Source organism: Orussus abietinus, unplaced genomic scaffold, assembly GCF_000612105.2.
Source record: "Orussus abietinus isolate OABI.00-Male unplaced genomic scaffold, Oabi_2.0 scaffold16, whole genome shotgun sequence".
In the NCBI taxonomy this organism is placed as follows: Eukaryota; Metazoa; Arthropoda; class Insecta; order Hymenoptera; family Orussidae; genus Orussus; species Orussus abietinus.
The window spans coordinates 1,178,514-1,196,517 of record NW_019394714.1 but is presented as its reverse complement, the minus strand read 5'-3'; positions in this window follow the sequence as shown (position 1 = coordinate 1,196,517).

The following is an 18,004-nucleotide window of genomic DNA, read 5'->3' as shown; positions in this document are numbered from 1 at the left end:
GTGTAGCATGAACGACGTCGACATATTTTTAAACGGTACACATCCCACGATCGCAAGTATGACTTCTATCATTTTTCTCATTTTCACCTGTTAAGTCTGAATTTTTCGCGTACATGGTGCTACATGATTCACGAGGAATTAAGCCCCGGTTATTTTCGACTAATTGTCGTTTCGTCGGTAATTCCGTCAATTGCGCGATTCGCGTGTCCTTACCGCGCGTGTCTCGCCGGGAAATAATTGCTCGCGACATCGAAGGGACGCGTGCAATACGCGTGAGAATGAATCTAGTCGTAACGACATATCGACAGTCGAATCCGTCAATATCGGGAGGATTTAGATTCAATTTTCGAGAGACGCTTCAGAAATTCTCCGCCGTCACTTCTACCAACCGAACGCCTCTTGATATTCATAATTCGACAGCGGAACGCGATAACGCCTCGTAATATCTGCACGTTAGCAGACATTTACCGCAACCCCTCGACGGGGGTAAAAAACGGACCCCCGGCAACGATACCGATGAAACGCGTATCATCGACTTCTAAAAAAAAAAAATGTGGAAATTCCACGGCAACTTTCCCTCAACGTCAATGAAAAACCCTTAAATGCGGATTCTCAATGATCTTTCACCGTTCATAAATCGCAGCTCGCGCTGATATCAACTTTCCTCTCATCTTCGGCGCCTTGCTTTTACCACGTTCGCTTTCTAATGCGCGTTCAGGGGTTATCCCGTCTTCGAGTTCCTACACGCCGAAGGAACGGCTCGCCGATTTCACTTCGACGCGTGTCCAGATAAAAAAAAGAAAAAAAATCGGATACTCGTCGCATAGGGAGTACGCACTCCGCGAGAAGTGCAATAAAGGAGAACGACGACTCTAAAGGAGATCGCCGGAACCCAGGGGGAAAAGAAACGTTAGGCAATTACCCGAGAGTGGTAAATCGATACCTTTCCGACATGTCGCGTCCTTCTTTTGGAGAAAACATTGATTATCGACCCGCTCGTTAATCGATGGACACTCGTTGGGTCGATAGTTCCCACGGATGTGGCGAGACTGCACGGGGTTGTAAAAGCGAAGCGCGGAGGACCCCCGTTTATTCTTCCGGAGGGAAATTGGCGTATGACCGTGATCTGTACCGAGGCATTGGTACCGATTACCATGCGTGGCGATAAAGCGATCAAGGTGGTCGCCGAGTCGGTTCGGTGTCGCGTCGCGCATACGCGATGTATCCGCGCCTTCCTCTCCGTAAACGGCGGAGGGCGGAGCGATTAGTCGGGGTTTTTGCGGAAATCGGAAGCCCGATTTGGAAGGTGGTCGGGTCGTCCGGTCTAAAGGGGGCCCCGGCCAAAACGGAACGGGGCCCTTCTTGCGGCGGGCCCCGCAAAGAACGGCCGCTTAATGGGACTTAATTCGCGGAAGGGTGGGTTGCGCCTAAGGGGCTGCTCTCTCGCGCGGCTCGGTAAAACATGCCGGGGGGTCGTCCCCGTCTTCCCGCTAACGAACTAGATTCTTTCGTGACCGACCTGGAACCTGATCGCGGGTGACCGGCTCCATTCGCAGAGAACGTGCCGGCTCCGAGGAAGGTCGAGGTCCCCGATTAACTTCGCCTCGGAACATGGACCAATGGTGGATCGAATCTCGGCTAGTTTCTCCAACTCTTAGAGCAATGGCCAAAATAGCTAAAACGCCGTCGTCGTTATTAATTTTTCAATTAATAAATGGCCTACCCGATCGCCCGGTGGATGGGGCGGTGGTTAAAAGCCACCTCGATGTGTATTGTACGTTCGACGTACACGGGGGCGTACAAAGGCGACGAGAAGGCCAGTTAGTTAGTTGGCTTGTAGGAACCGTAGGGCACCGCGCGTAATAATGCAGTACCGTCATGGAAACGTTAACTCGCCATGGTGGAAACTTGAATGGAGCCGAGGTTTCCCCGATCTCCCGGTTAACCCGTTCCCGGGACGAGGAGGCCGGGTTGCGGGAGGGTTGCCGAAAAATCAACGGCTAAATGTTATGCTTAAATCAGTAACGCAAATAGCTGGAATTAATTAACGGCCCGGAAGTGGGGGGTGCAGAGGCTTCAAACAAGGTGAAGCCAACATCGGATCTTCGGACCGGTCCGGAAAGTCGCGATGGCATAAACGAACGTCAGCGTTACGACCCCAACGAGATTGGGTAATGCGGAAAGTAGAAAAGCATCGGGCTCGTAATTCGGTAAGTGTATTCATCGTAGTAATGGACCTTGATTGGCTCCAGACCCTCCGGAGCTCCTTTCCCGCAATCGCAATCGCCCCCCCACGGTTCCCCCGTTCCTGTCAATTAACACTGACACATGTCACGACTCTAACAACCGTCAAACTTCTCGAGGGGGTGCGCAAAACGATCCGCACCGATGGGAAGATCCGCTCGTTCCGACGGATTTAAGTCCTGCACTTAGGCATAAAAGTAAAATCTCACGGGAGGGGGTAGAAAAGAAAAACCGCAGGTAGCACGGAAATATATTTAAACTAAACGAGAAAAGGGGATGACATCCCCGAATAACTCGGACTATGTCCGAGGCAATTAATCCGTACAACGAGCCCGGTGAAGCGTGGAAGTCGAGAATCCGATCACTCAACATCCGAAGCGCTCCCGTACGACCTAACCCTCAAATATATATCCTAAGGAATGTCTTCGGCGATCCTCGCCGCATCTCAGCGGTCATCGGTCCGCATTCCGGAGCATCTATTACGGGGCGGGATATGCTCGAAATACAAAGTTGGGCCAAAAAAGTATCCCCCTAAAATTAAAAATCCCGGATCAGCGATTTGTACGAAAGCGAGATCCAAACCTGGTATCCGAGACGTCTCCTCCCCACGGTTCGATCGCGCCATCCCACCGTGGCGGCAATTGCGTCGAACACCCTCTACAATCGGCTATGCGCTCTTTCATGTGAAAATACAAGGACCTACCGTGTAACCGGGACCCCGGTCGGATCCCGAGATCATTACCGGGATTTCCCGCGAGATTGGCAGCGCGTGTCCACGCAAATATCCATATGGAAATGATTTGGAAGAGTCGCGGAGGGAGGTTAGGTCTCGCGACGCGTCGCGTCCCGCGGGCGAGTCGCGAGTGCGCCGGGGATACGCGTGCGGTGAGAAGAAACCAAGAGGGAGGGGGGGCAAGGGTGGGGGTGGGGGGGGGACCGTGACGATACTCGCGCGTATCGTTACGGCCTGGGGAGGGGGCGCGGGAGGCCGCAGAGGGCGTGGGTGTTCCTTTATTGAACTAATTTTCTACCCCCGTATCTTCGCCACCCTGCCCCTCGGTCCCTTCTTCCCTGCGCCGCTGCACCCGCCACCCCCGCCTTCCAACTTGCCCCATTACGTCTACGCAAATATAACCAGTTAGCAGCGTATACGCCCCTGGGAAGGAGATAACGAACCGGCATCGGTCCTCTCGCTCCCTCCCACGGGGAGACGCTACCTTCCTCTCCCTCTCCCGTTCGATACCGCGATCTAGCCCCCGCTCTCCCCCCCTGCGGAAGCACGCACGCTGATTCGGAATTTTTCCTACGAAATCCTGCCGAAATTCCCCCGGTAACTCGAAATCCGATGTCGGGATCGAAGGCTAAGGACGAGGTCCTCGAAACCAGGAGTAATGCCGAATGTCGTTGTAGAATTTTTTTTTTTTTCGACCCCGTTGTGTCATCACGGTTGAGATGAAGCGCAACGACGCGTCGGTGAAGAAATTCGAAGGAGGCGTCGCGTATCGTGTCGACTTTTATGGGGCACCATCGGCGAGGCAAGGAACGTTTTTCCCCGCATGGGCATAAATTCGTGAAAAACCGAGGTCCACGTGGCCGGGTCCTGATATGGGAATGATCAAACAGTCGTTACGGGAGGCGCAGAGCTATCCACTCGTTTGGCATCCCCCGGGGTTGCAGCTAAGGGGTTGTTAGCTGACCGTGTAACAGGCCTCAGCGGGACCACCTTCTACCTTCTACCTTCTATCTTCCACCTTCTCTGCATCCTCCTAACCACTTCGGCCCGAGCCCACCCTCGGCGTTTAGTCTCGTTCCAGGGGATGCTCGTCCTCCGAGCAAATATTTTACTACTATTACCGTAACTCGGCGGTGCCCGTCCATCTTGATCCACTCTTAACGGCGATACCGATCGAAGTGTCCGCCCGAGAGACTCGAGATACCTTCGGGGACCTCCTCGGCCCTTCGGGGGGAAAATAGAACTCTTCCGCCCAAATGGATAGGGTTTACCGGGGAGCGTTCCTTCGCCAGGCTGACCGCGCCGGGGCGGAAAGAACCTCCTAGGGTGGAGGGAAATTAAAAGACGATTGCCGGCGATCGATAGGTGCAATTTGTCCGCGAGGGAAAAAGGTCCCCCGGCGTAAAGCAAAGCACTGTATCATTATCCTCGGTTGGACGGATCTCCGGTAATGCACGAACACTTGGTTGTTTCCCACGCTTACGTGTTGCACGGCAGATCGTCCCTCCACCCTCGCCTCCACCTCCTGCGCCACACTTCGCAGGTTCCACTTAAAATTCAGTTTTGCCCTTCCCGACCGGTCGAACGTTTCTCGTTAAATGTATGTACGTATATAAATATATATAAACGCGTAAATACGTGAATATACCCCTTCGTGAGTACAACTGACCGTTCGCGTCCAAGCTTCGCCGGCACTTTCGCGTCCAAGTTTCGCCGCCACTTTCGCTCGACCCCTTGATTCGAGTTCGATATCTCTCCGCGGTAATCTTTGCCTCTGGCGATTCGACGTTAGGATTTATTTTTCACGCTCCTAATGTTTTTCCCATTGCCGAGTGGCGTGCGCATAATGGCAGCCGGTCGCTTTCGTGTCCCTGCTCCATTTCGCTCTTCCCTTCGGCCGCGCCACCTTCGCCACCTCCACCGTCGTTATTAACGATTCGACGCGGTAATATTATTTAACGCGAGCCAGACCGAACGGAGGGAAATTCTCACGGATTAAAAAGTGACATCGGGGGACTCCGACTATGGTGGCGGATTTTTTTTTTTCACGCAATTATTGTGTCTCCCTCCCGTTTGCGACGATCGAAACTCAGTAATGATCCCGACGGAGTAGTTTGCCTTCGGTCGATGCAGTTTTGAAAAAGTTCCCAGGACGTCCTGGCATGGACCCTGCTCAGGAATGCACGGTCAATTGGCTGGGAGGGTCCTTTGGACCCTCGGTGACCAACTACGAGCTACGTATCCCATTCGTCGCACATAAATGTAAACGCGAAGTACGCGATACGTCCGCCATGTGACTGCACGTATGCGTAACATGCGTACGTGGGCGACCGGTTCACTGGAGCGAGTGCTCCTTAAATTGGCGAGAGGACTCCGGACCCTGCAGACCGTTTCCATATTTCAAGAATACTTGCTCGAATAATCCCAATCGAGTCCTCCGTGGATCATTTTCCGAAACCCCTTATTAAATGCTAATACTGAACTTGTTAAATTAATAAGTCGGGTTGACGCCCTCGAATCGAAAAATCATCCACGTGGGCGATTAATTCGTACTCCTTTCGATCGATCCGATTTATAAATGACTAAAAACGATCCCTTTTCGAGCTCTGCTCGAACGTAAGAAAATCTTGAGATCCATGGGTGCAATCATGGCCGCGCGATGGGCGTTAGCGAGTAATCCAGGTGTTTACATCAATCAACGTTCGAACGGTCAGCAAATGTTGACCGATCTAAACGCGGCTTAATGAACTCGCCCATAGCCGTGGCTGGATCCAAAGGATTAATTTGAACGATCGGAAGCCGCTCGATCGTCGATCCCGAAGGTTCCCTCCCCACCGGGACGGCGTCGAGTTTTCCGCGAGGAAGCACCTTCGGAAGGACGCCGCAGCTCGCATATCAGTTATGCGACTCAGCCATGCAGGCGAATTATGACGACGGGACGTGTTTGAAAAATACCCTCGAGGAATAACAGGACGCCGCGCGTCGGTACCGGGCATCGTTATCCTAGGGGAATGGACCACCGGTCCGGACAAGGTACAGCCAAAGGCGCAAGCAGGACAACGGGATGTCCCGTATGGACACGGAGAGGGCTCCGTCCGGATATTCCCGTCGGTAGTTGGATACCCTGCGACTCTTGCTCCGATGCTTCCAGGATATTACTTTCTTTCTCTTTTTTAAACGGGCTTTTACGCCCAGTGGCTCCATGACGCTCCGCCGTCGGACTGGACGTCCCCAGATTTTCCTTCTTTTTCCCCGAGGGTCTCTTCGGCCCAGCTCCCGAGTTTACATCGGTAATAAATTAGGGCGAATTTACGTCAGATTATTCTGGCTTAACGGTTCGAGTCCTTCTCCACTTATCTCCAATAAACGTAAATTAAGACGAGCGTTAACGCGCTGTCCGGCATTCTTTTCGACGGTTCCCTTCAACGACCTCCCTGCGAGGTTAAATAAAAGCTCCCCGCGAAATGGCGCCCTTGCAAATCCTCGGCTCGAACCCGCGGTGGTTTCTCGTAACCCGGCAATAACCGGGGAAGCCCCCTCGGGAGTCTTGGCTGCGGAGAAAACGTCGCGGCCCTCCTCGAAATCCGAAGATTTCTTTACACCGGTCCCGGAAGTTCTCGTTAACCCCGTGGGTTGGAGTAGTCCCGGTAACGAGAGGGCGCCCGCGTCGGGGCGGCCCTGGCGGCCTCGCGGCGAAGCTCGCGCCGACAATCGGCGGAAGTGCTTATCGTCCCGCTCGGGGGTTCCCTTTGATTCCGAATTTATATTCCCGGCCTCCCCGGCGTGGCACGGCGTTCCGGGGAAATCGCTCGCTAACGACCGGGGCGCCTAATTGCTGGCGAATTTTCTTTGGAATCTCGATTCCGGAATCGCATCGGCGACGAGGGCGAGTCGACGTCGAAGCGAGAGGGCGAGAGGGCGCGCGCGCGGGGGCGAGAGAGACGGCGAGCGGCGCGCGCAGCGGGGGCGAGAGACACGAGTCCGTCGGAGCTCCGCTGGATGGCGCTGGCGCGGGCCCTCTAATCCGCGCTAACAGCGGACAAATTAAAAGCATTCTCACCCACAAAGGCGCTTTCATCCCGCCCCCTCCGGTCCTCGCCCTCGCGCGAGCGCCCCCGCCCGCTCGGCCGGTAATACAGTAGGCTAACAAGCGTAATGTTCATTAAATCGCGTGGCCCTCTGCGAAGCCGCCGCGGCGCCCGGGGAGGCCGGCCCGAAGGCACCCTGGACCGAGCAAGGAGCCCCGGGAACGGGAGAACGCATAAAGGGACATATTATTACATTATGTCAGTTCGTTAGCCAGACAGTAATTATCCCGACGGCGGACGAGTGTTTGTCCCTGCGACCGCCGAGGGCGCGAGAGAGACTCCGACGACGGGGACCCCAGGAGCGAGCGAGACGACGCCGCCTCCTCGGTGCTTTGCCGACGAGGTGGCTCGATCTCGAGGAAGGGCTCCCCTCGCCGATTCGGGGACTCCTTTTCTATTCCCCACCCGGAGGAGAGATCCGGAAGGCGTTTATCAAATCTCGAATCCACCTCCGACTCGAGGAGACCGGAGACGTCGAGGATTTTCTCGAGGAGGTAGTTATCGACCAAGATGGCGCGTGACCAGGGTTTCGTCCCCGATCGTATCGTCCGGGCGCTTCTCGAAAACGTATTAAGGACTAATGCGGAAATCGTGAGACACGGGAATCACGTCCCACGTGTGGGAAGTGCCTCGACGGACACCTTCGAGGCCTCCCGGAGATCCGTCTCCGGGATAACGAAACTTTTATCGATCGTTCATCCGGAGATGACGTCAATGAGGGGATATGCAGCGGAAACGAATCCGCATTTACCGGGCATGGACGTTTAGGGTGCGCGGCTCGGTTTCGAAGCGGACTCCGGGATCTCGGGGAGGGATGTTGTTCCTGAAGGAATTCCCGAGATTCCGGGAACAGGACCGGAACCGGGAGAGGAGAGACGGAGAGGCACACGAGACTTCTAATTGGAAGCGAGGGTGTACGTGGCCGGGAGGGGGATGAAAGGGGGTGATTATACGGCCCTCTGGCTACAACCCCTTGGTTCCTCCCCGGCCTCGCGGGACCCCACCTCGGCCTTGGATCTCGTCGCCCCTTGTTACCCACATGCTAATTCTTCGAGGGCCCCCTTTCGGGGGAAGCCACCCCTCCGGAGGGTCATTTCTGAAGAATCCGTCCGAAAGTAGTCATTAAAAACCTTTCGAGCACCGGATGGAGGAACGCGCGACAAACGTCGACTCGAAACCCTCGAAACGCGTGCCAAAAGCACACGCGTCCTGGTTCCTGCACGGGACCCGATTCTCGAGCTCATCCGGACGTTTTCCCCCATACGAATAGTCGCGACTTCGCGACGATGCAAAATCATTTATGCGATTCTATCCGCGTGCGAAAAGAAAAAAAAAATCCGCATCAACGTTCAGACGCGAAATCGACTACGCAACGATGCAATATTTTTTTTTCGTGAATATACTCGCATGCGAAAAAATTCCCATACGAGTAGATTCGGATGGTGCAACGCTTTGTAAATCGATTTGTAAAAGATGTTCAGTTAATCCGTTTGTCTCCGTTTGCAGGTCCTGTTCCAGACTTCCCCTGATAACGACGAATGCTGCTGGTCACGCGTATCTTCGTAGGCATTGGGGCAGGACCCGGAAGAGATGCGAGATCAGGGAATCGCGAGTTCACCCCCTCGTCGGATGGGTAGGCGAGATCACCTATGTACCTACGACCCGCGAGTCACCTACGAACGCCATTTGTCGGCGAGGTGCGCTCGTTACGAAGTCCCAATTTAAAGAGCGTCGCCGACACGACGCCCGTTTCGCGGGGAATAATAGTGCGGTCATTATCGTGATAATGCGGAGGCGCGTACACCGCTCGGCATTAATGGTTACGGCTTTGCTGAACTCGTAGGACTCCCCCCGCCGCGTGCCTACGGATGAAAGGGAAAATGCACAATCCTTTAGAAATTTTCATTAAATAAATTTCACTCATTGCAGGGTCGCGCGCGTCGCCGCGCAAGAAGAACGCGAACTGTTAATGGGCACGCCTTCCGATCCAGCCGGGTCGTATTTAGACGAAAATCTTGTACAACCGGGAGAAACGTGAATGTCACCCTATGAACCGCCCCGGAGGATCCCCCGAATGGGCTCGACTTCCCTTGCCCCCCTGCGAAGAGGAAGCGGTCGTCGCCGGCACTCCACCCCGTCACCTTTCGGCCGTTTGCCCCCGATCGGCAAAACCGATTTTCGAGTCGACGGTAATAATGTAAATAAAGGACAATTTATATTATTTCTGGCAGAACAGCCGATGCCACTCTGGTTATCCCAGTACACGTGCAAACGACCTTAACGCCGAGCTCTGACGACATTCACCTCCACCAGTTTGCTCCGAATGCTATTTATGTACTCCAGAAATTAAGAAAAAAAAAAAATTAAAACGGGAGGTTAAACAAAAAATAGGATGTAAAAATGGGGGAAGTCTCCGTTCCCCCTGATGACCCGAAAACTTCGCTTTAGGGTGTACGAGGGCATTACGGAACCGTCCCTCACCAATACGGCTAAACGCCATGAACACGCATACCGCATATGTATTATGTACATAAAACGAGGAAGGTGGAAGGGTGATGGTCGACGGTAATAATTTGCGTGCGATTGGTGCGAGGGGGTGGAAAGAGGGTGGAGCAAGGGTGGGAGGGGGTTCGTTATCGGTAGCCCTCGGGGGGAGAGTGAGTCCTCATTAGGGCCCGTGTGAGCAAAGCCCTGCCACCCCCTTTCACCCCTTATCACCCTTATCCCCCTTTCCCCAGTCAACGAGCTCCCACCCACCGCACCCCCTTGGGGGTAGCTTCGATTCGCGAGGGTCCATTTTGTTTCGGGGAGTCGACCCGGAATAAGGAGCTCCCGGAACCTGGTTGTACCTAATTTTTCCCAAGTGATTGGGAGATCCGATAAGGTCGCACCCTAAAGCGAAATCGTAGCCTCACCCCGGAAGCGACGGCACCAGTTTTGTCGAGGTCCGAAGTATCGTTCGCGTTTTCGAAGCCGATCGGCGGAGCTTTACTTTGGGGCATGCCGATCGTGGCATGGAGCCATATCGCGGGGGACTCATTGTCCCTCTGTGTACCGTCGGGTCTCCGTGGGACAAAAAGCGTAAAAACGGTAGGATGGAACAAAAATGTCCCGACTGCGGGGAACGTGACGAGGATCGGGCTCGAATCGCGTCGCCGAGAGGGAGGCAGGAGCAGGGGTTAATTTCCCATAGAGCCGCAATTCTATCAAACCTATTCTTCCAATCGGGACCAGTTAGGCAACTAATAATTGGTGGGAATCGATCGTTAGAGGGTGGACTAACCCCTGGAGAGCGAAACGTACGAGGGTGGCCGGGGGGTGGTCGGTATCGCGTTAACGCGTCCCGTGACATCGCCGAGCCTCCGCACGTTTGTTCGAGAAATTCCCGAAAATCGACGAGTAAATCCTAGACGAGCGGATTTTAAGAAATAGAACACCTATATTGGATCGAAGTACTTCGATGCCTTTTAATGCCCTTTAATGGGAATGGCGCCGGGGTCGCGACGTTTCCGTTTTCCGGCCAGCCGAAATCTCTGGACTAGCTCGGTCGGTATGGCAGAACGCCGGCAGGATGCAGTTCATGGCCGAACTAAATTCTTGCACTTTCTTCCCTCTATCTCGCGACGTGTGGCGGCAGCGGGCAGGTTGGGGTTGGGATCAGGGGTCTGAGTATACAGAGGGTGAATCGTGGCCGGGGGTGGGCTCGCGGGGGTGGAGGCACACGTACATCACTAATCCGTCACTAACGAGCCGCCCGCCCGATGGGGGTTGCATAGGCGTATTCGCCCTCTCCAAGGGAGCCGCGACGTCTTGCACCCCCGGAGGACACCCGAAAAATTCGATCCGGAATCCCACGGGACTTTTAAATCAGAAGTTTCGGGCGAAATCGAAGCTTGAAAAATTCCGAAGGGAGCCCTCGCCCTTAAGGGGTTAACTAATCGTCCTCTTTTTGCGTCCTTCGTCCCCTGGAGGACCCGTCAAAGGGGTCGTTAGCGAAATAAGCGCGACCTCAAAGGGTTGCGTGGTTGGACTTGACCAAAAAAAAGAAAAAAAAGACTAAGGTGAAAGTGGAAGCGGAAACGCCTAACGAAAATACACCCGCCGGGGGTAGTATACCCCCTAATTATATCCGGAACTTTATCGCCGAATAATTTGCACTCGGACCTGCCAACGATCGAGGAGAAATTGAATTAACGATAAAAATCCCTTTGTCATCGGAGGAGTCTTTTCGTCCGTCTTCGTAAAAAATTTCGTCGGGGGTGCGCACCCCTTTGATCTACCTCGGGACCCTCCGAAGGCTACGCCTTTGCTTTCCAATCTAAACCAATCCAATCTACACTGCGGGTCCGGGGGTCACGGGGGGCGGGGGCTTGCTCCGGGGGTGTCGAGGGGTTAGCAACCCCTAATTGGCCCCCACAACCACCATCCGTCCATTCCTTACCTCGGCCCGACTTGCAACTCTTAACTAGGGACTCACACACGAATCAGAGAACAAACGCCGCCCCCGAGCGGGGGGGTACCACCATCCCCTAACGAGGAATAACAGATCCGCGGGGGTCACCACCCCCCACGAATCAAGACCGCGATCTGAAAGAGTCTTCGCGTTATGGGAGAATCTGGACCGAAGGACTCCCTAATAGGGTTGTTCCTGCAGATGCTCAAACTACCCCTTTTTCGGACAGATACAGGGAAGGAACGAAACCCATTCACGGTTTAAACATATCTAGGATTTTTTAACGCTTTCGGAAAGGTACGTCGAAATCGTGGATAAAGGGTTAAAATCGATTAGTAACGGCGGACAATTTCCTTTCCACCCCCATTATGCGCCGTAAGGGGTATAATAGCGGGAAGGGAGGAAATACGTGCCACCCCCGAACGGTATTTTCATTAAATTCTTTTGAGGTTGGGGCAACTCGAAAAAAGTCTCGGGTGCGCTGATATAAATCTAATAACGTGCCCTCGTCCTCGGGTTACCCCCTTGCGTTTTCGCGGCACCTCCCCGAATTTATTCCGCTTAAAAAACGGCACGCGGAATTAAAAGTAGGCAGGATTCTGCGGTCGAATGTATTATTGCGGAACACTTTACCCCTTGCTCGCAACGAGAACTACCCCCCGCGCACGCACACCCTCGTAACTCCTTCGTCGTTAAGCAAACACCGTGGAAATTCCTTTCCATCCCCCTTGACAATTTTTTTTTTCTTCCTTTCTCCACGTTCGGAAAAATCAGAATGGAACTCGGAATTGAAATTGAAATAATTGCATATGACGCGCGAGTGCGTTTCGTTTTTCGCGTATTCTTTTTTTTTTTTCATAGCGAATGGTTCCACCGAAACTACCCCCCAGTGGATTGGCTTTCTAACTAATCCCTTTTCATTTGGGGGAAATCAACGTGAAACTGAAAATTCCTGCGAGATTGGAAAATGCAGCTCGTCTTGGATGAAAACCGAAATCAAATTACAGGAATTTAATTTACCACGACCGTATTCCTTTTTTTTTTTTATCGAACGTTAATTAGAGAAATGTAGAAAATCTTATCATTTAAATGATGCTTCTTTTTTTTTTCCTACGAAAGAAGAGAGGTGTATGACTCGTTCTGCGGTGCGATAAGGAGAATTTTTCAATCGCCCACCCCTCCAGAATTCCGGCAATAAGTGTCATGCACTTTTCTACGTGTGTAAAAAACGACAGGCAGAATTAAAGGTCCGCAGAATTCTGCGGTCGAATATATTGTTGCGACGTTCACCCCTTACAGTCCTGCGAATCCACCCTCGTGTACGAATGCGGTCGTAACTCCTTCGTCGGCTAGGAATACGGACATTCCGCTTTTTTTCCCCCTTTTTCACCCCTTATTTTCGGCAGTAAAATCCTAAATAAAATGCCGCGTGAGCGGAACAATTCGCGAAAAAAAAAAAATCTCCTACAAGACCCGAGGGTCGTTATTTCGAGCTTTACGTATCTTGAAAAAAAAAAAAACAAGTATTCTTATCGATGAATTGAACGAGAGACTTGCGGCCTCCTAAAATTCAATATCTTTTCTAGGCAAGAAAATCGAGATATAATTTTTTTCCTAATGCTTATTAAAACCGTGGTTATTCATTATCTATCGAAACGATAGTTAGGGTCGTAAGGGTGAAATCCCTGCAGGTGGGGTAGTCGAGTCGGTGAATCCAGCCGATGGGGTTGCTTAGGTGTATTCCGTGCAGAGGCGAGTTCAGGCCGTAGGACAACAAGTTTCGAACACGGTAATGCACTTGACGTCGAGGTAAAGTGAGAGAAGGGATGCGTTTGGGGGGTGGGGGCAAACGGGGGAGGGGGCGAAAGGTTTACTTAGGAATACTTAAGTCGTGCCATCAGCCGAGCACACCCATCAAAGTACTCCCAGGCTTTCGGCTAAGAAGACGGTTCAGGCTCGATTGAACTTAAAGTAGCGAACCTCCCCGGAGTTTCTCGGACTTCCTCCCCGAAACGCACATATTTCACCCTAAATCTTGGCCCTGAAGGGCACAAGGGAACCTAACGGACGCGTTGGCATCGATCACTGGAGATTTTAGTACCGAGAGATGGGGTGCCACCTTACCAAACCCATCGCATCGGAATATCGACACCGGGGGTGGTATCGATAAGCACCCCCCGAGTCGGTTTGAAATCGGTAAAAAAAAAAGAAGAATGATAATTGATTATTAATTAAAGAGCGTGAACCAAAGCCAAGGAAGGATCCTCTTTGGTTTTCAGGGGGCGAAGTTACCCCGTCGGGAGGGGTTGGTTACCCGGCAGCACTCCCTCTCCGCGTCTCTGTCGCCTCCCGGCTTTTCTGCTGCAAATCTATTTATTGTTTATCATGATTAGCGACGCGATGCATCAATTAAGCCGGTCCGCGTATCCCGGGAGCCGCAGCACGCGCCTGCAGGACGCGCGCGCATCGCAACGGGGCGCCCAGATCCAGACATTCGCTAAAAGCTAAAAGCTTTCCCATATTTCATTAGTCCTCGCGGCTCCTGCCGCATCGAGCTCTCGCAGTCCTGGTTATACATATTCGGGGGTCCCGCAGGACTCGGCAGGGACCTCGGCGACGTCACATCCGCGACTCGTTTCGCGGTTTGTCGGTGGTCCCCGGTCTTCGGGGATAAGACTTTACGCCTTGAAAAGTGCCGATGGGGCCTTCGATTTCGGGATTTGCCCCGGTGGGGGTTTTCGAAAAAAATCCCCGAGAACGGAATTTAATTATCCTCGGGGAGTATGGAAGCGGGAATTAATTCGAAAGACCCGGAGCTGCATCGGGGGCAGGAACCGTCGAGGTCAGGCCGCGTTACTTTAGCATCGAAGCTGCGATCCCGGCACGAGCCGGGTAATAGAGTCGCGGGGATAAAAAGATGCTTCGGACAGATTAAAGTGTAATTCAATTTAGATTCAATTATTGATACGCGTTTTAATTAATATCATTAAACCTCGGCCGGATGGGCGGAGGGCCGCCGCGAGGGGAGCATAATGGAAACGAGCCGGGATAAAACTATGAATGCACCCCGGAACCGTCCCGGCGCTCTCTTCTTGGCCCGAAGTGGCGCTCCCGGGGGAAAGGAGGATCGGAAATTCGGGATCCTGGATCCTCGGGCGGGAGACGAACGGACGAGCCATCGGATAGCGTCCTCGGAGAGGCGAATCGAAATTTCGGGAGATCGACGGTGCGATCGGCTCGTTCTTAGTCTCCCTCTCGCGTTTCCTCGTCGCTAAGCGAGACGCGGAATTCCGCATTTCTGGGGAATGGCGGAATTACCGCCGCGGGAGACCCGGCCCGAATTTGCATCCATTCGTCCCACGAGGCGGTCCTCCGGATCGAAGGCGAGCCATCCACCCGAATCGTGTCGATTGGGGGCGATTCGAGTCCGTCGGTAAAAGCGTGGAACGAGGAGAGACAATCCCGCGGCGGATCGGCCGCATCGGCCGGTCAAAGGTCTCCCGTAACCGGCGGCGGTCTCCTGCCGACGGACCCTTTGCGAGAAAACCCAAACACGACGGCGGGATTAAAGGGGTGGTCCGTCCTTAATTATGCATCGAGGGGGTAGGTACGTTTCAAAAACGGACCTCCGAAAGCAAACGGCCGCCTTGCCCGGCGCGGATCGGTCCTCTCTCTCTCCTGGACGCGATCGCCGTCGCGGTTGACCCTACGTAACCCTAGGTGACATTAGGTAGTCTCCTCCAAAATCCAAAATTCCGAAAAAATACGGAAAATTCCATACACCTTCCCTATCCGAAAAATAGACCGACCGATTGGGTCCAATGGCAAAAAATCGACCGATTTCGAACCTCCCCAGCCAGGATACCTATTTTCACATTTATGCTAATTTTTATCGCGTACGAATAGATTCGCAATTCCGAATGCGAATGTTGATCGTATGAAATGGAGAATCGGGTCCTAGGAGTCCTCTCTAACCTCGGGTCCCTCGGGATGAAAGGGCCAGGGACGTTTAGCCTTTGACGCGTTGCCAAGCACTCTTCCAGGCCGGGTCTCCCGGTTTCAGGACATCCCCCAATTGGGGATATTCCCTCGACGCGCGCGGGCACATATCCGCGCAAAAGTACCCGCCTAATTGAATTTCGAATTAAGCGCCGGACATGCCGATCGGACATCGATCCGCGGGACAAGGGAGCGGGATGATAGATCCGGGACGTTATCGTCGACCGTATGGAAATGTCGCGTATGACGCGAGGACTACACTTAGGGCCTATTTTTGGAGGAATTTTTCTATTTTTCATTTTTTTTTAGGAATTATTTCCTTCTAAACGAGGACAGGGATAGAGTCGCCCGCGAGACCGCGGCATCGCTTCCGCTGGCGGACCTTTAATTTTGATTTATTTCCGGACCTCCGAGCCGAATGTCACGCCGCGACGCCGTCTCGACGGCGAACCGTGTCGGACAGTTTCGAAAATTAATTAACCCGGAATGCCGGGCCGACGTTTTACGTCGCGCTACGGATCCTCGCGGAATGCCGCGCGACGGAAGACCACCGAACGCGGACTTAATTAGGTCGACCGAGGTATCTTGAATTTCTGCGATATCAGAAAGTTAACTACGGAGTCGAGGAGGCGAAGGAGGACTCGTTGGACCCTCTCGGATATAAAGTCGAAATATCTTAAATCTCGGAAAAATCATCGGAAAAACGAAAGACGCTTCCAAGATGGCAGAACTTCGCGACCGCGCGTTTCTTTTACCCTCGTGGAGTTTTTGCACTTTTCTTTTTTCGTGTTTTTTTTTTTCCCGGGAAATCGAGCGCAGCCAAAAATGGAAATACGCGAGGCGCTTTCGCGAACAATATGGCGTCTCCGGGTCTCGCACCGGAGAGGGCGAGCTCAATAATGTCGGGATAATATCTCCCGATCCTACTTAATTGGGGACAGTCGGCAGTCATGTCAACTTATAATGAGTTGTACTTGTTAGCGCTGCCATCGCGGGGCGAGAGAGAGAGAGAGGGAAGGGAGGAGAAAGAGGAGAGAAGCCGGCAAATGAATCCGGTACGGAGACGGAGAGAAACGGGTAGACCGGGAGGTCGAATTAAACAGTTGCAAACGATCCCCATTAAATGGACGAGGTCTCGATTGTCCTTCATGGAGGAATACTCGTCCATCGTGGGCAGAGACCTTCCCTCCTTTCCGTTCATCTTGTCCTCCGAAACGAGGATCGCCACGGTATATCAGAAATTGTGACGCGACATGTTCCACCGTTTGGGAAAATCCTAGTTTGGGGTGATTTTAGGTTAAAAAAAAGGGTACGAAAAATCGCAGAAACGGGGATCGCCGCGATATATCGGAAGTTGTGACGCGACATAGAAAAGAGGGCCCGGAAAATCCCTGGAACGGCGTAAGGGAAGAAGGAGACTCCAAAGCGTCCGGATCGCGTCGAAAGAGAGGGTGGGAAAGGGGTGGGACATTTTTCGGGATTTTCGCGACAACGTGCTCGGGCTCGAAATTAATGATGCCCCACATTAGGAGGCGCGGAACGACGGGCGTCACGGCGCAAAGGCGGCCCTCCTTGCCCGCCCTTAGAGGCCGGATTTAAAGAGCGGCTATTTTTTGTTTTTTTTTCTCCTCCCCGCCGACTCCGGTGCACTGTTTCTATTTAATGACGTCTAAATTGTGACGCGGATCGCGACGGACGCTTTCGCTTTTGCCGCCGCCGAGAAACTGGAACGAAGCAGTCACCCCTTGGTCCCGAGGGACCCTTCCCGAGGAACGAGCAAGAACATAATGCGCACGTAAATGCACCAAGGCGACGAAGAGGAGGACCGATGAAAGAGAAACCTCAAAGGCCGTGGAATCGGAAACAACGAAATGCGGACGATGAGCGGATTAAGAGGGAGGAAACGAGTATAAGACAACGGCGGCAACAACGAACCGGGGAAATAGGAGGAAAACGCGAAATAACGGAGGGTGATAATCGAATCTGGTCTCCGGAGAACAAAGGTACCGCGCCTAACTAGACGCGGGCATAAAGGCGGAGGTCGCAGGAAAGGTGGAAGAAAAGGGGCGAAAAGGATGAGAAAATCCGGAGAGAAGGAAAGGGGGAGAGAGGCCAGGGAATGAGTCAGTTTTAATCACCGTCGGTCTTTTTAACTTGCCGCAATTATTATTCCCAAGGTGTCGGTAAACGACGCCCTTGTCGCCGGGCCGGGATTGTGCGTCTACTCGCGAGCGGAAGTGAGCCTGGAAAATGCGGACACTTGGCGGAAGTTCCGCGGCCACGGGGAAACGTGGAGGCGCAATCGCGAGGAGTCCCCCTTAATATCGTTTTGTAATTTATACCCTGGCTAGGAGCTTGAAAAGACCCTTGACAAAGAGTCGAAGAATCGAGGTGGAAACCTGGGATCGGCGACCACGGCAGCACGCGCGGTCGCCCTGGAAGAATTATATATACAATTACGCGGAATACCCTGAATTATGTATTATA